At 30.8% G+C, this 25,021-nt stretch overlaps 1 protein-coding gene and 1 non-coding gene across 2 annotated transcripts in view; one reads left to right on the top strand and one right to left on the bottom strand.

Annotated features, from left to right (window-relative positions):
* Positions 1-22,898, bottom strand: part of LOC129950497 (titin) — a 164,305-nt gene extending 141,407 nt beyond the window's left edge. Inside the window, exon 1 of the mRNA XM_056062434.1 lies at positions 22,043-22,898. The gene's annotated coding sequence lies outside the window, so the exon portion shown is untranslated. The remainder of the gene's footprint in view (positions 1-22,042) is intronic.
* Positions 11,034-11,105, top strand: Trnad-guc (transfer RNA aspartic acid (anticodon GUC)). The gene has a single exon. It is a non-coding gene; the product is annotated as a tRNA-Asp (tRNA).
* Positions 22,899-25,021: the final 2,123 nt, after the last annotated feature.

Below are 25,021 nucleotides of genomic sequence, written 5' to 3'. Positions count from 1 at the left end.
ATGCAATGTCGGTTTCGTTTGGCAACCATATTTCAATTTCCTATAGAAAGTACAAAAGATAGTACAAGATAATTATTATCTTTTTTGGAATTTTATGCAACGTATTCGTACTTAAGTGAATAAGCAATTTAATTTAAAAAAAATTTACAAATAATTTAATAGACATTCATCGCTTTAAAAAGTTGAAGAAAGTTCCTTGAAGGTTTTTTAAATTGTGTTTAGTTTTATCATAAATTATTTTAAATTTATCAACTCTTTAATTATCATATCTGGTGAGTAAAAGTTAAAGCTCGTTTTAAAACTTTTATGTTATGCCGTAAAGTGTTAATCGATGTTTTTATATATTCTCTTACTCTCAAATATACATAAATAAATTGTTTAGAGTAAAACTTTATCGGTGCTTCCTGAAATTTTGTCGAAAGATACATCGGTGTTGTGTATATAATGTATTTGTTAGTAGCCTTGGATGCAGGTGTTAACCTTTTAGTTGAAATAACCTTAAGTACACTGAATAAAATCTAAATTTTCAGTATTAATGTTTCGTCTTTAGTCAACATTACATGTTTAGATTCTACATTTAAGAGATGTTCATGTTTTTAGAAATGTTGTTGATCATTTTTAAAATTGTTGGAATTTTAACGAACGAACCTTACGAAGGAACTATCAAATCTTTACTCGATTGTTAAGTAGCAAGTAGGTTTACTGACAGAGTTCAAATTTTGCAAATGCTATTCAAAATGCAATTGGAAAAAGAGGTTTCAACGCGATCAAAAAATATACTTGTTAAGTATCACGTTAAATATGTTATATAAAATTTAATTCAAGTCTCTAGCGTTTTTCGTTCGAAAGATTTTTAGGTTCCACCAAAATGTTCACCTTTATTAAACTGCTTTGGTAAAAAATTCACCCACGCAATTTTCTTGAGAGCCCTTTCTGCATCTTTCTGTACTATTATCTATATAACAAAATTTATTTGAAGTGAGCTATAGACAACGAAAAAACGTAGCGAACGTACAGATGTACGGACGTAAGGACGTACGAACGTACGTACAGTGTTCACACGCACTCTCAGACATCTTTCTAAAAATCTTTTATTTCGACTCTAGGGACCTTGAAACGTACAGAAATGTCGAAATTTCCAATTTGACAAATCTGACCCATTACAATAACTTCCTATGGGAAGTTAAAAACACATGTTAAATAACTTTTTGTTAATTTTCGACATTCTTATGTTTAAGTGTTTGATGTATATGCAAACAATATCACGTCAATATCAATTAAAGTAACATTTTATTAAATTTTGTGATGTATTGTATTTGTTATTAGAAAATGGAAATGACGTACCTTACCTACAACCTCCATTAAATCTAAAATCAACACAATGACATTAAAACCATCAGTTTCGCAATGAAATTCTAGGTACTGTTAACCTTGATAAGATTAATTAACAAAAAAAAATTCATAATAACTATTTAGTTGCATATAAATACATTCAGAAAAGAAGTAGTATTTTTTTAAATTAATGAACAAAATACAAACTGAGGATGTTTTGAAAGCATTTTAATAATAAAAAAACAAGAATGGATAATGCATTATATTTGGATTTGAATGATGATGTTTAAATATTTGTTTTTGAAAAGTAAATTAATTAAAATAAAACAATTTATTTTGGAATTCAAATTTTAAAAATATATAAATAATATGTTTAACATTATTTGTACATGTAATTTGTACATAGGATTGTGGGTAGTGAAATTTATTGCATTAAAAATATTTAAAAAAATATATCATACTTCTTCTTTTATGCCAGTTCAACATTACTAGCAATCTTAAGAGTTGCCAATTTTTCTAAAAGCTTAAAAAATAGAGTCCGGGATGGGAACTCCAATAGTTTTCCATATCGTCTGTCGATTTGTCTACAACTTTAACAAAATGTTTCTTAAGTAGCACACTGGTGTATAATTTGGTATAATTTATTGAATTTTGGTGCACAATTGAAAAACTGAAGATAATTTAAAGATTTTGGTGGAGATTATATTTTTTTAATGATAAACGGGCACTCAAGGGATTATTAATACCCTTAACATGTTTAATTTTAAGTAGGGAAGGATTAAAGAGGAGATACCGATGCATATTGGTCTTAAAAATTTGAATATCAAAATGATAGGGAAAAACAGAGCTAAGTAAAGCATTCCACATTCTCGATGTGCGGTTAAAAAAAGAATCTCTATTCTTGACAGAATGTCCGAAATTGAGCTCAAGGTTAAACTAATGTGCATTCCTAGAAGTACGAGTATTCCGGCTGAATTTTTTGAGGGGGGAATGCAACTGGATAATTCGAAAGAACACTGTTTATAAAAATATCGGTAGAACAACGAAAGGCATGAAACAATGGGGTGGTGTTCAAGTGACGTAATTGTTTCGGTTAGTTTTATCGCCTATCATTTTCAAAGCTCTTTTTGGATCCTGTTCAAAATACTTAAACTTGTTTTAGGGGCACCTGCCTAAATATGAGAGGTATATTCAAGTTTTGGACGAATGAAGGTTTTGTAAATTACAGGCAGATCAGAAGGGGTGACAAATTTCTTGCACCGTCGGAGAAATTTTAAGCACCTAGCAGCATTTTTGGCAATATCGAATATGTGATCATTCCATAAGAAGTGATCTGTGATATACATACCGAGTACTGAAAGTTGATAAGTTTGCTGGATGGAAGAGCTCCTAATGGATAGCGGCATAGGGTGTGGGTTACGCTTTAACGACAGAAGACAGCATTGAGTTTTTGAAGCATTAAATTCTACACGGTTTTTGATTCCCCATTGTACAAAGCTGTCGAGATCAGAATTTAATGAGCTTATCATACGCTGCCGTTGAAGTTCGACATCTGAAGGACAAGGATGAGAATATAAAAACTGAGGGTATTGTCATTCGCGAAACAATTAAGTGGGTTAGAAGATTCAGGCAAGAGATCATTTATAAAATAAGGAAAAGCGTCGGAGACAAAACGGAGGGCACACCAGCATTTATTTTGTGGATATCAGATTTGAACCGTCCAATAATATTTGAATTGAACAGTCCGAAAGGTAATTTCTAACCCACCGAAGAAGGGATTCATCAAAACCAAATGCACGCATGTTCGATAAGAGAGCTTGATGCCAAACTGGTCTTTGAAATACACTAAACTACTGTTGTCAAACCATAATGTCAACAAATGTTTACAAGTTAATGCATGTTCATGATTGATGACGTTCTGGAAATTGGATCGTTGCAAAATATTTCTCCATATCAAATTGAGGGAACGTTATTATGGTTGAAAGAATGGCTCTAGGCCTTTAAATCAAGTTTTTTTTGTATATCATGCATATTAGGCATTATGAATATGAATACCCTTATAATGATGGAACACATTTCGAGCAATTAGGAAAGGAGGATATGATAAGAAAGGAGATACCGACGCACACGGGTTTTGAATGTCTGCACATTGTAATGAGAGGGAAATATTGAGTCTGGTAAAGCATTCCACATTCGTGTAGTGAGACTAAAGAAAGAATCTCTGTAGTTTACAGTACATCCGAAATAGGGCTCCATGGTAAACTGATGAGCATTAATAGAAAAAGGGGTAATACGGTTGAATTGTTTGAGAGGAGAAATGCGACTGGGTTTTTCATCAGTGCATTTTTTATGAAAGTAGCGATAAAATAATGATAGGCTTGAAACCTTGCCAACGGTGGTCGAGAGATACAAAAGTTTCAGTAAGACAACAGTCACCTCTCATTTTTAGAGCTCTCTTTTGAATTCTGTTTAAGAGACACAAGTGGGTGATAGGAGAACCTGCCCAGTTACTGGAATTGTACTAGAGTTTCGGATGAATATAGGCGTAAGAAACTTCTTCGGAGGAAACCTAAACACTTACCAGCAATTTTGGTGAATTCAAATATGTGATCACTCCACAACAAGTGGTTTGTAATGCACATACCTGGGACTGAAAGCTGTTCAGTATCCCCGATGCAAGTACCACTAAAGGATAGTGGCATTGGGAGAGGGTTACGCTTTTGCGAAAGTAGACTGAATTGAGTTTTCGAAGCATAAAATTCTGTTTTTGATTGACCATTGGGCAATGCTATCGAGATCAGAATTGAATAAACTTATCATACGATTCTGTTGGTAGTCCACATCCGGAGAACAAGGATGATTATCTTAAAGCGAATATGAAAAGCTGAGGGCACTATCATCCGCGAAACAATTTAGTGGGTTAGAAGATTCAGACAAAAGACCATTTATAAAATAAGGAAGAGTGTCGGAGACAAAACGGAGCCCTGGGGCACACCAGCATTTATTAATACTAAAAGCAAGCATATTCGATAAGAGATCTTGATGACAAACTCAGAAGTTAGACTATATATATATGGGGTGGCCCATAACGACCGCCGCCGCAGACGAAAGCCATTCATTTCAACAAGGCAAAATAATACTTTCGATATTTAATTGTAGCAAAACCGCTAATATGTTAATAGATAAAACATGTAAGATTGAAAGAAAATTATATTTTTCTTGTTTTAATAAACAAAAAAATCAAGATTAATCGGCTTTAGTTTTGCCAAGTTATAAAACCAGTTAAATATCGGTCTAAAAATGGACAGAGAGCATTAACATATAAATATTTGTATAGTTTTTTCTCATTAGTAATTTCCATGAGCCGGTCCTTAACGTTTACGTTTTTTCTGGATATTTTTGGTTAACCAACATTAAAACATTTTTTTTTTACTGGTATTGTAAAAATAAAAAGTGGGTTAAAAATTGAATGAATGAATTGAAAATGAATTTATTTTAAAATAATTTCATTCTGTGCTAAATTTTGTTTTTATCAAAGGAAAGTGTTTTTTAACGAAATGGTCTATAAAAATTCAAACACCGAATCCAATTCATATAAAAAATAGAACTTTCTAAAACTACTTCCAAAAAAAACATGGTTTCCGGCTAAAACACAGATTTTTTAATCAAACTTATTTTATTATATGCAAAATATTGCTGCTGACTTTTGGTAAATTTTTTACCAAAAATTCTATTCAAAATATTAAATACAAAGCACGAAAACCCACAAAAACAATAAAAAACGGATAGTTAAATGTTTTCGATTTAAGTATTATAGAACACAGAAGAACACTGACTTCAACTCTTTTTAACTCACATAAAATATTGTTACTAATATTTTATTGAAGTTTTAGATAAAAACAGATACAAAATATCAGCGTGGGTCGCATCACAGCCCCTTTTTTAATTTCCCATAGGAAGTTATTGTAATAGGTTCGAACACAAATTGAAAATTTTGACATTCCTCGACGTTTCAAGGTCCTTAGAGTCGAAATAAAAGATTTTTAGAAAGATATCTGTGTGTGCATGTGTACGTACATACGTTCGTACGTCTGTATGTCCGTGCGTCCGCGCGTTCGCCAAGTTTTTTTCGTCTTCCATAGTTCAAGAACCAGAAGGCTCTCAAGAAAATTGCGTGGGTGTTTTAATTTACCATAGCAGTTTAAAAAAAAGTTGACCATTTTGGTTAACCTTAAATATCTTTCGAACCAAAAACTTTAAAGACTTGAATTACATTTTATATAATATAATATAATGTGATACTAAACAAGTATATTTTTTTGAAAAAAATATAATTAACGATTTTTATTAAATGATACAAAATGATTTTGTCACCAAAACAATTTTGTGCAACGAAAAATAACGTTTTTATCATCTGGAAGATTATGGCTTTCAACTTATTTTTACTTATAAAAAATATTGTTTTCAACGTTTGGAAAAATTTTGAGAAATACTGAATGTACAGTTGTTTTTACAAAAAATAAAAACCTAAACAAAAAAATTAATAAAAGTTTGTAAAAATTGATTTTCAACTCAAATACCTTTAAACACTTTGAGATATTGGCTTTAAACTACTTTCATATTTAAAAAAATATTGTTGTTATCATTCAGCAAAATTTTAAAAAAAATCAATTTGATAGTTCTCTTACAAAAAATAAAACTTATTAAAAATTAATTTTCGACTCAAATAGCTTTTCAAAAATTAAAAATATTGAATACAACCTTTTTTTATTTCACAGAATATATTGTTTTCGATATTCAGTAATTTTTTTATAAAAATCCAACAGTCCGTTTTTGCATGCAAAAATAAAATCTACAAAAAAGTACGCATATTTGGTAAAAATTGATGTTCAGTTTTTGATAGTACGCAAATTTGGTAAAAATTGATGTTCAGTTTTTGACATTTGACAAATTAATTTTATTCGTCCAATTTTTAAAAATTTAAGAAATACTACTAAAATTGGTAAACAGTTTTTTTTTCGACTAAAAATCTATTTAATGGAACTAGATTTTCAAAACCGAACTATTTCTTTATATGAAAAATATTGTTGGTAATTTTAAAATTTTGAAGAATACTTAAACTGACAACTTTTTCAACCCAACACGAAAACCAACAAATTTATCTAAATTCAGCTAATAAATTGGTTTTTCGCTCGTTTTTAACTTTAGCGTTTATTTTTTGGTTTTCAGGGAGGATAAGTGAGTAAAACACTCATAAGCCACATAATTTTAGAAATTTTAAAGAATAAGTTAAACTAACATGGCCTACAATATAATAGCTTCACTTTCTTTAACGGTACTTTTTTGTACCAAATCAGAACATTTTGAATTAAACAACAGCAAAAAAATACGAAAAGTACATTAATTTTGGATTTTTACTAAGACATTTTCTGACCTATTAAACTCAATTAATTTTTCTCAACAAAAAAATACCTTATTATTGACAACTTAATTACATATGTACCTCACTTCACAAAAGTTCTTCCGACTGAATTTATTTAATTAACATTCAAACCTTCTCTATACAAAAAAAAAATCACAATCAAAATGTATCTGAAAGTATCCAACTCCAACCATCGACTCGGCTATAGTATCGCTTATGGATGATGAAGAAACCGAAAAATAAGTGAGCATCTCAAGAAGTCAACGACATCAATGCCGAACGTGCCATTTCGGTAGTTTTTTGGATGCTTAATCATCAACTTCCTCTCTGATGGTTCTTGTTGTAATTTCTTGTTTTATTTGATTGTTTGTTTTTTTGTTTTTTGTTTTTATTTTTGTTTGATTGACATCAGTGCAACAACGACTGAAAGTGATATCAGCGATTGATCAAAAACACATAAAGCCGATGCCATATAGTTTCCTTGAGGCTATAATTTGAGATTTATTTTTATTGATGTGGTAATCAAATTCACATGATTCGATTTTAATCCAGCCAAAAACTTTTGGATGATGTTTTTATATTGTTTTGAATTGAATTAGCCCCATTAATTATAGCTTAAATTTATTAATATTTATGTGTATTTACATTGTCTTGGTTTTTAAATAATAAATTCAAAATATAAAATATGCAAACAAAAACATCGATACCAATTTGTAAACATCTGAGAATTATATTACGTAAGCTGAGATTTTTAGTTGGTTGGTAAACTCAGAGGAGAAGGTATTAAATTAAATTTAAATTTTGTTAAAATATATTTAGCATATTTTATTTTAAAAGTGAATGTTATTATTTTATTTGGTTTTGTTATTTTGTGTTGATATTTCTTATATTTAAATTGGGAGAAGTTAAAAACTAAGCTTATTATTCAATTAATTATGTTCTCATAAACTATTAAACTAATTTTATCAGCTTATTGTTTTATAGAACAAGGTTAAAAGAATATTGAGAAGCCTCATTTGCATTTGAAATGAAAATGAGTATATTTTTATGATGAGCGCTCACGCAAGACACAGCACGAGCATTTGGAAAGGAATAGAGGGTTTGAATACTTTAATAATGCACTGACCGGTAAAGACAAAGTCTGGTAAAGTATTTCACATTCACGTAGTACGGCAAAGGAATGAATCTCTGTACACTGTTGGCATTTCTAGGAGTGAGGTTTTTACGATTGAAATATTTAAGTGGGATTAAGACTCTACATCAAAATGGCAACATTACCTTTGAAAATTCCTTAAATTTCTCAAAAATATGATACGGTCTTACAATTTTCTAGAAAAAAAAATATTTTTACAATTTTGATCAAATATCAAAGAAATTGTCATACCAACAAAGAGTTTATTAACTTTTTTAAGTGTTCTATGGCAAATTACAATTCAAAGACTTACAGGAGGACAGTGTTTAAACTTAAGTTCTGATAGCAAAAAAAGTTAATGCCTTCCAGTAAAAGATTTCTTTTTTAAACAAGATTTGTTCATGATGTAAATTTTTGTGTCTCTCATATTATGAAGTCTGAATTATTTATTATCTTCGAGTAGTTGACATAAACTTTCCAATAATCAAAGCACACCCACACATCATAAAAAATCTCTATTTTATTTTGTATTTTATTGGAACATAAGCCTATAAAATGTTTTGATAAATCAAACGTGAGCTACTTAGGTAATTGAACTTTTTGCAGATGCAAATAAATGTTACAGTAGTTTTCTGAATGAGGATACGTTTTCTTTCGAAGAACTTAAGAGGAACAACTTTGTGTTATTTTTAGAAAGCGAAAAGTGATAGAAATTGAGTTATGAGGACCATTAGAAGGAAAGTAAAATAGTTTGTTTATCAATCACAAATCACAAACGGTTCTAATGTCAATTCACCAGAAACGCATTGAGGGTTTGCGGCCTCACTTGGGGGAAAATGCAATTTTTGGAGCTGAATGGGCAACGTAATGGACTTACTCAAAATTTTTTAAAAGTCAATTGCTAAATAATGAAAATAAATAAACATAATTTCATAGCAAAACAATTTTAAAGAGAATATTTTGAAAATATATCACAGAATCGTTTTTTAAATAAACAATACAAAGAAGAAAACAAAAGTACCTGCTGTGATTTTGAAACAAATTTTTTTTCGAATTTATTGATGACGTTAAAAAGGAAAATCGTGTCAAATAAGAAAAAGTTGGTGGGATACAACCGACACTGATAACGTCCCATCTTTTATTTTGACTCTAGGGACCTAGAAACGTCGAGAAATGTCAAAAATTTCAATTTGACAAATCGGAACCATTACAATACTTTCTATGGGAAGTTAATAAAGACCTGTTTTTAATACATGTACCGAATTGTTATTTTTAATATATTTTTTTAGATCAAAAATGAAAACAATAACATTTTTGATTATCAAATATTATTGAGACAGTATAAGAGAAATTCAACTTGAAATCGGTTGATAAGTTCTTGAGAAAACCTTAAAATAAAATAGCTACTTTTTACTTGCGACGTATAGGAATTATATGGAAAGTTTTGCATTCGTGAAGTAGACAAGTCGAAAAAAGTGGATTCCACGATTTCATCCTTCATCCAACAGCCTTAACCATTGGGTCGATTGAGTTTAAACTTGGCAGTTAAGGTTAAATAACTTCTTATATTGTCTTAACAATATTTGATTATCAAAAGCAATTTTGTACTGTTTGGATTTAAAAAAAAAATAATGAATTTTTTTTCTAAATTTATTTTAAAAAAAGCCGCTCTAACGATTTTCATTTTTTTTTTGAAAAATCAAGGGTTTTTTGATTCATAAAATGACATGACCAAGGATTGCCGTGTAGCGCCAATGCATCGGATTAACGAATATGATATGTTTAATCAACAATTTATTTTAAAGTCTTTATCATGAAGTATTATCTTATTACCTTTGTGTTTATGATTTTAAAATATTATTTTTTAAGAATAAGGTTGTTTCACACAAATTGCCTTCTCCGATATAAATAAAAAAATACTAAGTACTCGCACAAGTTAAAGAAACGGGCCAGAAAGGGTATAACGTATTTTCTATTAGAATCACTTGTTCAACGTATATTTATACATTATACCTGTATAATATACAAGAGCTGGAATGTAAACAACACATGAATAGCAAGTTCTTGTACTTTTTCGTATGCTTGTTCTTTTAAACTTTATCAAAAAAAATTAACTGCACGTAATAACTCCATGTTTGCGCTGAAAACTTGTAGGAAAGAAGGAATGTGATTGGATTGTAGTAAGCACCTTCTACCACCAATAACATTCATTTATTATTATAAACATGTCTTTTTCTTTCTATCTGCATAGAGCTAAGAACGCTAATCGCTTTACAATTTAAACATACACGTTCTGTCTCTTTCTTATCTGCAGATAATTTATTTTCCATCCTGGTTCTTCTTATATGAAAGTAAAATAAAGCTTTTCAAAGGAAAAGCTTTGATCGAACTAGTTGAATACACAAACAATTGTTCTCGTTACGTATGCTTACAAGTATTTTTCATTTCCGTGATGAAATGTCCTAGGATGAGTTGTGCCTTGATATGAATCGTTCGGGTATTTTTGACAAATCAAATGGCATGTATATCTTTGAAGACAAAATTATTTTACTTTATTTTATTTTATTCATTTTTTGAACTCTCAGTAAATACTTACCTAACCCTTAGTCTACTTCAAATCAACCAGCATTACCTTACAACATAGCATTCTTATGAAGATTAATAAAAGCCTCAACATTAAAATTAAAAAAATGAAAATTCAAAATGAAGGATCCCTAAAATTCAAAAAACTAACCACTGACATGGCAGCATGTCTCCCCTTGAATACCTCACAAGAAAAAGAAGTTGGTCTTATTTCTCAAAATAATTAAGCCAGATTTCACTTTGTCAAAGTGCAATAAGACCAATTGCTGAAAATTGGTTTTATTTCACTTTTGTAAAGTGCAATAAGCTCAATTTTTAAAAGTAGGCCTTATTCACGGCATTATTTAATTTAAAAAATCGTCTCCATTAGATATTTTTGTATGTATTAATGCGTGTTTTTGTCAATAAATCGTACAGTGAAATACAATTGACTCAGCATTTATATATGTATATTTTGATGTAGTCAGTATTCTTTTATATTAGAGACAATTTTAAAACAGAACAGCATCATCTAAAAAACATATTTGAAATTTCGAAAAAAAAGTATTTGCAAAGTTTTTCATATCCTCGATAGTATAGTGTTCAGTATCCCCGCCTGTCACGCGGGAGACCGGGGTTCAATTCCCCGTCGGGGAGAATTAATTTTTGATTTTTTTTTATCTGAATAATAACAAAATAAATCAGCAAGTCAGAAAATCGACATAAGAAAAGCGGCTAACAAATCAAGTGATAAGGTTAAGAAAGCGTTCAAACAAAAATGAAGGAAGACAAAAATCATTTGCTCTTTTAAAAGCATTAAAGAGATCCGACAATGAACAATTTCGTAAATGGTACATGCTATCGAATTCTCAATGTAAACGTCTATGCTATGTTGTAACGAAACTTGGTTTTGAAACTGAACAACCACAATCACTTGGCAAAACAAAAAATACAAAGAAATTTTGGAAACTTGCGATGGATAAATTCAACATATATTTGGCACAGGTGTATCCGCCGCTGATGTTTCCTCTCATTTCTCGAACCTTTTTGAAGCAAACTCTAACTTAGTCTATACTTATGCTGAACCTTTCATCACCGATGAAATATTGGACACCGAGAAATCTTTGTTTGAGATAGAAGCAGTTTTACGAAAAGCTAAAAATAGCAAGGCACAAGGTGAAGACGTTGTACCTTACGAATTTTTAAGGATTCATCTCAAAGTTTTATGTTGAAACTTGTTGTCCTTTTTAACAAAATTCTTACGAATGCGGAAGTACCTTTCTCGTTCAAAAAATCAGTTACTCTCCCAATACATAAAAAAGGTTCCCTAAATGACGTATCTTACTACAGAGGTTTATCTTTAATGAATATCATCGCAAAGGTATTATGCGGAGTTCTTGACAACCGTTTGGAAAAGTGGGTAGAAGAGAAAAAGATGTTATCTGACTTCCAGGCTGGATTTAGGACAATTGTAAATGGGGATTACAAAGCAATACAGATAAAGAAAAATACTAATCTTTTCGCGATCCAATCGGACTGAAGCTGAAAGTAATTGGAAGTACAGTGGAAGAATTTTGGAAGTGACATACGAATATAAATATCTTTGAGTGAGCCTCTACCCGCGGCTGAATTTAAGTAGGCATCTTGACATTAAAGCAAAAACATCACAAACTATGACTTAATATGGCGAAATATTTTCACGAACAACCTTATTTATTTGTCTACCAAATACCATGTTTGAGGAATGGAACAGTATGAGGAAATTGAAAAATTTCAGAGGAGTTGCATCAAAAAAATCTTCAACCTACCAATCAACACTCCGAATTGTGCGATCTACTTAGACACTGGCTTACCAAAGTTATTTACTAGCACTATAAAGCTACAAGTGGATTATATTATTAAAGTCTTAGGCTTTCCAGGGGAGCGATTGGGAACAAAGACTGTTGGTATGATAGATGGCAACGAATTGCCACTTCATTTGGCGAAGATACGCAAATTGATACAAGTAACATTCTTGATGTAAAGGAACTGCTTACTGCAAAGAGAACTGCTTCCATTTTATAAGCGTTTTTCCAATTTTAAAAAACAAGCGATTTTCATATTTAAAAAAATTCTCTCTCACTCTAATTTAAAGACTAAGATCTCAGAACTTCAAAAACCGTTTATTTGCTGCACACGAAAATTGCATTTTTAGCAGTTATGCGTCATACAAAATCTGTTAAAAAATCTCATCGAGATTTAAAATACTAGCATTTACTTATGTTCAGGTTAAGGGACACTTTTCTAAAGAAAACACTTTGAGCAGCTTTAAGCACCAACTAAAATTTCAAAGTGGTACACCTTTTCTGGAACAAAAATGGTAGTCCTATAACTTAAAATCGGTCTGTTGTTAGGCTAAAATTGTTGCAAATTTATTGAACTTTAAAATTGATTTTATTTTTAAAAAGTTCATAAAAAAATTAAAAATCATAGACATCCATGGTTGGTGGACAAAGTTACATTTGAAATATATTTCTATAGGATTAAAATGTCCTGAATTTGAATTTCGCCTTTAAATTTGTCTATTCCATCAGGTTTTTAAAATATCCTCCTTTAAAAATAATAAAGACAACCAAAACTAATTTTTTAAGACTTAGTTAAAACATAAAATGTTCCTTTACAGTAAATTGTATGATGGTTTTGTAAATCACAAGTCTTTGTGTTCAAGATACATCACTCCATACACAATTTTTAACAAATTTTTAATTAAATACTTTCATAGTTTTGAAGTAAAAGTTTTAAAGTTAACTTTGATTTAAACTTATTGTAATTAATTTCAACATTATTATTAAGATTTTTAATATAATTCGAATTCAACCAAAAAAAGATGATTTTTTTTGGAAATATTATGAATAACTAAACTGAATACGAAGGAATAGGAGATTATAGATTTAGAAAACCCTCCCGAATTGTATCTACAAAAACAGGCTGGGATACGAACCACATTGATAACTTTCCTTCCCGCCTGTCGATTTATCTTGCTTAAAAGTTTGTAGGTTTTCGTGTTGATTTAACAAAAAATGTTAGTTGAATTATTCTTAAAAAACTTAAAATTACCAACATTATTTTTCATATAAAGAGATAGTTAAGTTTTTGTTAAATAGATTTTTAGTCGAAAATAAATTTTTACCAATTTTAGAAGTATTTCTTAAATTTTTACAAATTGGATGAAAGAAATTAATTTGAGAGATATCAAGAACCGAACATAAATTTTTACCAAGTTTGAGTACTATTTTTTGTAGATTTTATTTTTTAAAATACTGTTGACTGTTGGCTGTTTATAAAAAAACAACTGAATATTGAAAACAATATTTTCTGTGAAATAAAAAGAGTTTGAGCACAATATTTTTATATTTTTAAAAGCTATTTGAGTCGAAGTAAATTTTTACTAGTTTTAGTAATGTTTTTTTTTTTAGGTTTTTATTGTTTGTAAGAAAACTGTCAATTAAATTTGTTTCAAAATTTGACTGTATGTTGACAACAATATGTTTTAAAAAATAAAAGTAGTTTAAAGCCAATATCTCAATGTTTTGAAAAGATGTTTGAGTCGAAAATCAATTTAAACCAACTTTTATTAATATTTTTTTGTTTAGGTTTTTATTTTTTGTTAAAAAACCGTCAATTCGATATTTCTCAAAATGTCCCGAATTTTGATAACAATATTTGTTGTAAGATAAGATAAATTTAAACCCATAATGTTAAGTTTAAAAAAAAAAATATTTTATTACCAACTTTGAGTAATTTTTTGTTAGGTTTTTATTTTGTATACAAAAAAAACTTTCATTTCGATTTCATTCAAAAAATTACTAGATGTTAAAAACGTTATTTTTTCTTGTTTTGGAGATGAAATCACTTTGTATTCGTAAAATTTTCGAAGTGAATATTTTTTTTTCAGTTTTGTTTTTAGTTTATAAAAAACCCTTAATTTAATTTTGTTTCTAAAAATATACTGGTTTGGTATCACGTTACAATATATAATATAGTAACCTTGAAACGTCGAGAAATGTCAAAATTTTCAATTCAACAAATCAGATCCATTACAATAACTTCATGTGGGAAGTTTAAAATGAGTACAGGTATATATTATTAACATTTGTTTTTTTTTTCTTCAAATTTTAAAAAGTATTATACATCTCAAAAACCTTACGTTACATAGTAATTTTGAAGTCTCATTTGATTTAAGAGCATCAAAACTAATTGAAAAAGTGCAATTTTAACGCCAAGAACAAAACCTTGTCAACCAGTGTTATTTACCTTTTTGTGGAACCACAAAATTTAAACTTTTCTGATACGTTCCTATAGGTTTCATGATTCGAAACAAATCCATTTGTGCCAAATGTAATGGACACTTTCGCGAACAAAGAGTTAAAGAACATCTTATTTTTGACAACAGTCATGTTGGAAAGTACTTATGCTTTTCAAAAATAAAAATGGAAGTAGGCCATTTTTTACTTAAAAAATAACTCTCTTTAGGCTTGAACCAAAGATTTTCCCTAAATATCCTAAACACAAAATTCTAGCCTTGCACCATAAATGTTTTAAAAATCCAACCTAAATTAAAATTAAATTATTTCTTAATTTTTGAAAACCTACTTTATTGCCTACTTGTAGTTTTCTAATCTTGTTTAAATAAAAACAGAATTCTCAAGAATTTTTCAAACATATGTAGTACACATAAACCTCATCAAAATAATTTATTACATTCATTTTTCCCAGGTGGGTAGTTGGAAAAAGTAAAATAAGAAGTCATTTAAGTTGTAAGTTGTAACTGTATCCCCCGGTTTCTAACAATAAATTCAAAACAAAAGAGCAATAAACTTCGCAAAATCTACATTTTTCTTGTTCTACTTATGTACATATGTATATATTTTGCAACATTCATGATGAATTCGTGATTTGTATCAGTTACGTGACTAAATGCCTTGACTCAGGCCTAAAACAGACCAAACAAAATGTGTCTTTAACTAAGTTATACAAGTAGTTGGTTCGAATCAAATGCACATCTGAGTTTTGAATTTAATTGCGGAATGTGTTTTGTGTGCGACGCAAAATTCTTTTATATTATAAACATATTTTTTTTTATACAAATGTCACAAATTAGAGCTAATAAACTTTTAATTTGTTTTTGCAAACAGATTTTTTTAAGATCAATTAAAATTGTTTTTTAAAGAAAATTAGTTCCTAGAAAATTTTGTTTTACTGACATTTGTACATTTTGAATCGATATTGCAATAATTTGTTTAATTAAAATAAATATTATGTCTCTAAATACCAATACCTCATAAGATGTCAAAGAGGAATGATATTAAAGGATACTACCTTCACTTACAAAAAATAAATATATGAAGAGATTTTATGATATAACAGAAGCGTTATAGCTTTAACAAAGATTATCAAGCATTTAAGAATGAAATGTGTACAGCTGTTTTTTAATACTTTGATGAAATATATATAATATCATAAATGGTTAATTTTGTTTTGTTAAAATTATAATACAATAAGAAAACATATTTAAAACTAATTTCTTAAATAAAAAATGAAAAGTGGCAGTTGTTTGCTTTTTAATTAACCTTAAAGACTTTCTTGTTATTTTTGCCTTGAGAAAGAAAACTGAGTATTTAAGATCAAAAAGTAAAATAGAAAAATCTTTAACGGCTCTCAAGTGAAAAGGGGTCATCCTTTCATATGTTTGTTCCTCTTTTTTAATGCATTTTCTCATAAAATTTAAGGTGATAATAAAATTGAGGATTTAATTTTGTTGTATTGTCAATAATTCAAGACACATAGGTATTTATGATATGTTAATCTTAAGTTTTATGTGACAGCTTTTATTACTCTTGGAAACTTAACTTGAAAATTAATCCGGTTATGAGATTTTAAGAAGAATCATAGACAATTGTTAGTACATCAATGAAGTAACAGAAAATATTTATTACTTTTTTTTAATTTACTAATTTTTGTTATTTTAAAATGCTTTTGGTTACAACCAAAAATACGTTATTTTGTAAAGAAAACAGAAGTGAGCGAGAATAAATTTAATAATAATGATGAAGATGTTTTATTTTCTGTTATTAATCCCTTAACACGTTCCTTATGATTATAATAACTTTTGTGTCCAACACGGTACTTAATTTTTTTTTTCAATTTCCGAATGTAGAAAATTACTGAAGGATCCAAGTTTTGCAAAATAAACTTCGTAATTTCTTTTCAAAATCTGGATTATTTGTTTTTTGTACGTTGTCTTGTTCTTTATTTACTTACCTAGGTCCTTAGACCTGTTAAGTGCATTGGGAACCCCAAGGGGGGTCATATGGTTCTACTATGCCTACGCGCCATTGTGTGCGGTTTTCGGAGATGTGTTTCAGATCCCTCAAACTCTTGCCTAGTGACGCTGATTGCACCTCGACTGTCCTTCGCCATGTGCTTCTCGATCGTCCAGCTCTTCTTTCTTCTTGTGTGAGCGGATTCTACTGCATTACTTGGCCTCCAATGCAGTCGTTACCTTTTCGAATCCTATGTTAAATCCATTGCTACTTACGCCTTCGAAGAAGACATCTATTCATGAAGATTTGCAGCTTTCCTGTAATGGTCTAAGTAACCGTCGAAACAGTCGTAGCTTTGTTCTTAAGCTGATATAGTTATTCCTCCAAATTTTCGAGACATGACGTCTTGCTCGGTTCTGCTATCTATGGAGACGATACTTCCAAGGTATTAAAAGGTCTCCACTTTTCAACCGGTTGCGAGGAAATATTTATTTGAGAGGATAGCCATGTTCCGAGGCTGATCATTTTTGTTTTTCGGGAATTAATTTTCAGCCCCACAACTTCTTCTTTTCGCTCCACACACGTTGCCATTTGATGGGGATCCATGATCCTATGAGAAAGAAAACAAACATCGTCCGAGTATTCCAAATGCTTTAAATAGAATGTCAAAATCCAGTACATCGCTTTTCACCAAAACAAAAAATATTGGTGACAGAATATAGCCCTGTCTGACTCCATTTCGGATTTCATAATCCTCTGATAACCTACCACTTGCAGAACGTAACACTTGGGTCCATCATATGTTGCAATTCGTTTTTCTGGAATGCTTCTCCTCAGCAAAGCTAACCAAAGGCCTTCTCGAAGTCGATGAACAGCAGGTGTAATGGTCCTCGATATTCAATAATGATCCACAGGGTGTTGATATGATCAATGCAGGAGGGTCCAGCGCGGACTCCTGTTTGTTCGGCAGTGTGTGTAGCCTCAAGTTTGGTAACAGCAGGTAGAACGCAAATTCCTCTCCAGTTTTCGCACTTACTTAGATCTCCTTTTTTTTGGGAGCTTGACGATCATTTCCTTTTTCCACTCTTCGGGGAAGCTTTCGGTGGTCCAGGCTTCTTTTATGAGTGGATGAAGTAATTCGCTTGATGAAGTTGGCACTACTTGTAAAAGCTCTGCGGGTATTCCATCAAGTCCTACCGATTTCTTGTTCTTAATTACTTTAATTGCGGCAACGATCTCACTTTTACTGGAAGGTGCGGTGTGGATTCTGGGACTAGTTTTAGGAGCTTCAGAAGGCATCGGATGCACGTTGTTTGCAAACAATCGGTTTAAGACCTAATAAAACTGTTCTTTCTACCTTCTGACTTGCTCATCCACCGAACGTATCACAATACCATCTACTTCTTTCACCAGGTGTTGCTTTGAGCTGTGTGGACCGGTCAGATCTTCTTTGGTTATTCTGTAAACGATCCTGCTGTCGCACCTGTCTGCAGCATATTCTGCTTCTTGCGGCAATAGTTACGTTTGTCACAGCGCACACTGCCTTGAACTACTCTCTCTTTTTCATGTTATACGATGATTCCAGCTCATTTCTTTGTTCTTTATTCACCAAACTCTAAAACTTAAAATTGAAATCGAAATAAAAGGCATCAAGGTTTAAAAATTGAATACTTGGACTCGATTCCTCCGTCTAAAATGATAAATATGACATTTAGGTTCCTGCAAGAGCATTCAGCTAAAAATTCATTGTTTTAATTTATTGATTGCAAGTTTTGACGCAAATGGGTAAGAATGTTTTAACAATTTGTAGTTGAATTTTTAGTAGTGTGAAGTTCACGAAACATTGGCTATACTTCGAAAAATTTGAAATGCAATTTTGTAGCATACATTTTTTATCGATGTTTTATTGCACGACTATATGGGGTTGAAAAGATTTAAGTTGAATTGAATTGTTAAATAGATGAAAAACTAACAAAAGAGAACTTATTAACAAAACTTTTAAAACTATAATTCATTTTATATGTTAAGTGTAAAAATGTTTATAAATAAAATAATCTAAAGGTGTGAAAACAATATAGAAACATTTTTGAAACATTTCAGAAACGTAAAAAATCATAAAAAATAAAAAATCATTTCAGAAACCTTCGAACATTTCTGAAATGTTTCTAAATGGTTCGTCCCACTCATTCTTGCTTTTTTCTTAATGGGAAGCATTTCGTTAATGTTTTTAAACAATGTCTCCTGAAATGTTTCTTGGGCGTATAAATAAATGTCGGGATGTTTTTAATTTCAGTGTTTGGAGTATTTAGGGAAAATGGTTTTATATTCAACAATACGGTGAGCAGGATCAAGGTTATGAGTTAAGATCGAGAAAGCGTTGAAGACAAGGGACTTAAATTTATCAGATCATAAAGTCTAAAACCTTACTGATCATGTTAGAGTATCGGAATGATCGGTGAAAACCGTTTCAAATGGCCATCTGTGCGTAGGAAAAGTATAAAACAATCTCATTCATAACTTTTGAAGATTTCGACAAAAAACTCAAACTCAAAGAATCGATAAAAACCTAAACGGAAAAAGGAACTGAAAGTTTTACCAGGAGAGAACTTTGCATCATGTTTTGGAAATTGAAAAAATGTCGAGTGTATTGCATTGGAGGAAAAAATATAATTAAATTAGACGAACAAAGAATGATTTATTAATTTTTAACCAATATCAAGGAATGTTTTGGCCAGAGCGTACGACTTAAATTTCATAGAAAACAATTTCACTGGTCGACAAGGTTTTCTTACTGGCAATAAAATAAAATAAAATTTAAATCCGTCTACTAAATTAATATTTCACTTCAGGTTTTTTAAATAATCCTTTTTAAAATTCGAAAAAAATACGTATTAAAAGTTTTTATGAGGCTGTCTAAATATATTAGGGAGCTCTTTTTTAAATGCAATCCGTGATGGTTTTCCGAAATTCTTTTCTTCAATATTCATACATACATAATTTGAAAAATATTCGTAAGTTCTTAAATTTCACCTGCCTTACAAAAATATAAAATACATTTTAAGCCAGTCTTCAACTTTTTGTTCTTTTAAAGAACAATATGTCTATATAGTTCTGTTATAACAAGTTTCGAAATATATGGATATTTTTAAAACTTCAAATAGATAAGAACATTTTCTGAAACAAAGTAAAATACTAAAATAATTTAAATTGTATCTAAAAGAGAAAGATGTCCATTTTGGAAATCATAATACATTTTATTTTGAGTTTTAAGCATTTTAAAAAATAGATGTCATAGAATGCGAAATTCGAATTAAGAACATCTTAATTCTTAAAAAAAGTATCTTCAAAACTAGTTCTACGGCAAAGCTACGATGAAGGAATTTCCAATATTAAATTATTCAGAAATTTTATTTCAACGCAAAAAAGAGACTGGGATGCGACCCACACTGATAAATTTCTGTCTGTGGAATTGTCTTGCAAAAAGTTGTCAATTGAATTATTCTTAAAAATTTTAAAATTACCAACAATATTTTTCATATAAAGAAAAAGTTTAGATTGAAAATCTAGTTTTGTTAAATGCATTTCTTAAATTACAAATTGGATGAATGAATCTAATTTAAGAGATACCAAGAACCGAACAACAATTTTTATCAAATTCGCTTTTGTACTATTTTTTCTAGATTTTATTTTTATTATGAAGAAATGGACAGTTGGATTTTTATAAAAAAATTACTTAGTATCGAAAATAATATATTCTGTGAAATAAAAAAGTTTAAAGATCATAAATTTAATTTTTGAAAAGCTATTTGAGTCGAAAGTAATTTTTTACCAAGTTTTAGTATTGTTTTTTTTTTAGGTTTTTTTTTGAAAGAAAACCGTCAATTAGATTTTTCTCAAAATTTTACTAATGTTGACAGCAATATTTTTTTAATAAAAGTTTGAAGGCAAAATCTCAAGTTTTTTATAAGATATATGAACCAAAAATCCATTTTTACGAACTTTTATAAGTTCAATTCGATTTTTAAAAAAATTACCGAATATTTAAAATAATATTACTCGTAAGATTAAAATAGACTAAGTGAAAATTTCAAAAAATACTTAAGTCGAAAATCCATTTTTACCATCTTAATTAATTAATTAATCTTTTGTTAGTAAACTCTCAATTATATTTTTCTCAAAATTTTACTCAATTTTGATAACAATATTTAAAAAAAAATTAGTTCTAAAGCCAATGTTCCAAAATTTTGAAAAGATATTTGAGCCGAAAATTAATTTTTTTTTTAGGTTTTTACTTTTTGAAAAAAAATGTCAAATCGATTTTTCTCAAAATTTTACCAGATATTATAAATGTTATTTTTTGTTGCACCAAATTGTTTTGGAGATAAAATCATTTTTTATTCGTAAAATTTTCGACGTTTCCAATTTTTTTGATTTAAAAAAACCGTTAATTGGATTTTTTCCAGAAATGCACTTGTTTGGTATCACGTTACAATATATTATATAAAGTTTAATCCAAGTCCTTAGCCATTTTTTTGTTCGTGAGATATTTAGGGTTAAACATTTTTTTTACCTTTTGCTTTAACTGTTATAGTAAAAAACACCACCCACGCAATTTTCTTGAGTGCCCTTTCTGCATCTTTCTCCCTTTATATCTGTATAACAAAATTTATTTGTAGTCGATATGTCTTCTGGTTCTTGAGCTATGGACGACGAAAAAAACCGACGAACATACATAAACACGCACGCACAGACATCTTTGTAAAAAATCTTTTATTTCGACTTTAGGGACCTTGAAACGTCGAGAAATGTCAACATTTGACAAAACAGACCCATTACAATAACTCCCTATGGGAAGTTAATAAAATAATAAATATTTATATTTTTTTTTAAGTGAGCAGAAAATAAATTAGAAAGAATTTTTGTATTCAAAAGCAAAACATATCACTCTTTGTTTTTAAATCAGTTTTGAGCACAAACCAAGATACAAATATAAATATTTTTGTTTAGATGATGATGGCATTTGTCAGTAGATGATGAATTCAAACAATCAAGTAATTTCTTTAAAATTTAGAAATAAGAGCAAAATAAATCCTAAATTTTGTAATAAATGTTCTACTGTTTAACGCCTCACCTTCAAACAGTTATTAATTATTACTACGGTCATTCAGAGAAACGTCCGTCTTGTCGCGTCTGTCGTATGACGTTGTCGTCGTCGTCGGCATAGTGACACATAATCAAAACTGATACACGAATGTTTACATGATATAATTTGATAATGAAGTTTAAACTGACCTTTCAGGTGGGTGGAGGAGCACAATCAAAATTCCTAGAATGAATGCACAATTTTTATTAATCCGTTCTTGGTTTCACATTCATCTATTCATTTGGGAAATTTAAGCTTTAAAGAGCTGTAAACTTTCAATGGCGATTGTATTCCTTTGTATCGCACACAATTTTAAGCACTCACTGGTCACTGATGCACTGACTTTTATTTACAAAACACCGAACTATACCGTTATTCACTTGGTTATCGTGGCGCTTGTGAATTTGCACTCTGATCTCTGATGTTTTGAAGCAACGGCAGCAGCGGCTTTGCGGCGTAGCGCACCTCGTAAATGCAGTATAACTTTATTATTTTTTTCCCATCAAAATCACGTACAAAACGAATATAATTTTTTTGTAAGATTGAATCTTTTGTTTTAAGCAGCACAGCGGAGGGGCAGGGGCAGGGGTAGAGACAGAGTCAGAGCAAGAGCACTCATTGCGTTGCGACTTCGCTCAATTACCTACTCACTTGTTGCTGCAGTTCATCCGGAAGAAAGTTGCAACAAATTAATCTCGACACAGGAATCAGGCACATTACCTGCACCGCACTCAGCGCCAATGATGGTGGACCACTTGATAGCTGGACTTTTTTGAATTTCGAATTCCGATGCGACCGAACGTCAAGAGCAACAACAAAAACAACAACTGTCTCGCGGCATAGCAATGGTTAAAAGCACGAACGATGCGACGACGACGTCGCGGACGATGCGAACGACGACGAAAACTACAACGATGGTGTTCACGTGTGAAGCATTGGAGAGCCCACGGAAGACTACACGCGGGACCGGACATCAAGTGGTCAACACTCGGTTCAGTGAAGTCGTCGGTTCACCAGCTGATGGGGGCCGCTGCGCTGCTGCCGGGGCACAACACAATGAGGTCGACGAACATCAACTAGGGTTGGTGGGGTTTAAAAAGAGTTTGGAAGTTAGGAAGGGGCAAGGGGGGGATTTGGAGATTTCGATTTACTAAAAAGACCGGTTAAGGTTTTTGTTTTGTTTTCGGTGGCTGCACGCGGAACAAACGGGACGGATTTGGCTATGACTTGCGGTGATGACAGTGATTACAGGTTGAACGGTCGTCGCGTCGCTTCGGTCGCTATCTGAATCTGAGCTGTAGCTGAGGTAACTGCGATCTGTGGCTGGGCTGGGACTGCCACTAAGGAGCAGCATGTGGTTGAAGTTGAAGCTTAACCAAAGATGGGAGTGTTGTTGAGTGGATAGGCACAGGGTTGTGAAATTTGGAATTGTTTTCGTTTTGGCTTTGAAATGATAGGAATCCCATTGCCATTCGGATTCGGGGCCTCCTCGGTGAGATAGAAAATTCCAGAATTTGTTGTGGTTATCTGTTTTTGTTGTTTGTTTTTTGTGCGGAAGAGTTGAATTAAACAAATCTGTTCTTGTGCACGCGTGTGTGTAAGGGAGAGAGCGGAGGGGAGGGGGTTGGCTGAATATTTAATTGATTTGACGCCGAAACACGCGCAAAAATATCTTCTTTTACATTAGGTACGACAAAGCAGGAACTTATTCACATCATGAGATATTTGGTAGAAGTGTGGTGAACCGACCCGAGCCGAGTTAGCGAATTCAATGTTTACTCTGAGTCTCAGGAGTGTTGCTATAGAAGGGGTTTTTGTTGTTTTTGTGGATGATGATGAGGGAGAGTCGAGTGCTATCAGGTAGAAAAGTTGTTTGAATTTTTGTTTTATTTTTCAGTACAAATGTGGTTTTAAGCTGTTTTCTATGTTTTTGAAACTGTGTTAATGAAGATAATGAGAATAAGCAGAAGGGTACATATAATTATTCTGGGAATTGGAGGTGGAGGAAAGACGTTGGGTAGGAGGTAGGTACGTACCTTGCGCCTACCCATGGTGTTTTCTTTGTGCGGTTTTGCACTTTTGATTAGGTACCTAATGAGTTATTTACTTGAATTAACAAATTGGGTTAGATTGTTTTATTGTAAAAATTGTGGTATCTAATTAAGAATCCAGTCGGAAAAATTAATTTAGAAAGAATATGTTAACGAAATCAAAAGGATTTTATGAAGCTGAAATTTCGAGAATTTTTTTTGGAAAAGGTTATAAATGATAAAGTTAATTAAGTCATAATTCTTTTTAAATGAGGGAACTTTGAGGAATGAACTTTGTAAAAATGTACACAAACAAAAAAAAACAATCTTAAGGATTATTTAAAATGAAACTTTTAAAATATTGTTATTTGGTTGAAAATTTCAATGATCATTTACGACTTATTAAAGGTTAAATTAAGAAAGAACAGCGTAATTCATTGTTCAATTTCGGAATTATGTTTCGGGTTTTCTAATTCAATTCAATTTATTCAGTAAAATCATTATTTTCAACATGCTGAAGATCACGAACGAGCAACGTCTGACAATTATAAAAAATTTCCTACTGATATTCGGAGTCGGTGACATCAATTTAAAGTGCTTTAACTTCAAACTTAAGTCTACCTACTTATTTGTTCTGTGATGTTGCCGTATCAGTGAAACAAAATGGTTATTTAAAAAAACTTAGAAAAGTTGTCAAGTCCTTATTAAAAAACTTTGTACAACACATAGTAATACATTTTTGATAAAAATTTAAATTTCAATATAAAGAAGCTACGAACTTCCTCGGGACATCTGATTATCAGCAATACCTGCAATACAATAACGTTTTCACTCTCTTTAACCATTTTTAAACATAATTATCGTGTAGTACACGAAAAGTAGCTGTATGGTTAAATCGTCATTTTTATAATAAGTTGTAATAATTTTAAAAACTTGTTCGGGTCTTAATGGCTGCGTAAAATCTTAGACAGATAGGGTATCCGGATACCTTTCTTATTAGTGTTTTAGGTGTAAAATAACAGCTGATCAAAAAAAACTCATCAAAAACAGCTGAGATGTCAAAAAAGGAATCCACACGTATCCCAGAATTTCTTGGGT

This window comes from Eupeodes corollae, chromosome 3, assembly GCF_945859685.1.
Source record: "Eupeodes corollae chromosome 3, idEupCoro1.1, whole genome shotgun sequence".
Classification (NCBI taxonomy): domain Eukaryota; kingdom Metazoa; phylum Arthropoda; class Insecta; order Diptera; family Syrphidae; genus Eupeodes; species Eupeodes corollae.
The sequence above is the reverse complement of the archived record's forward strand: the minus strand, read 5'-3'. Positions and strand labels throughout refer to the sequence as shown.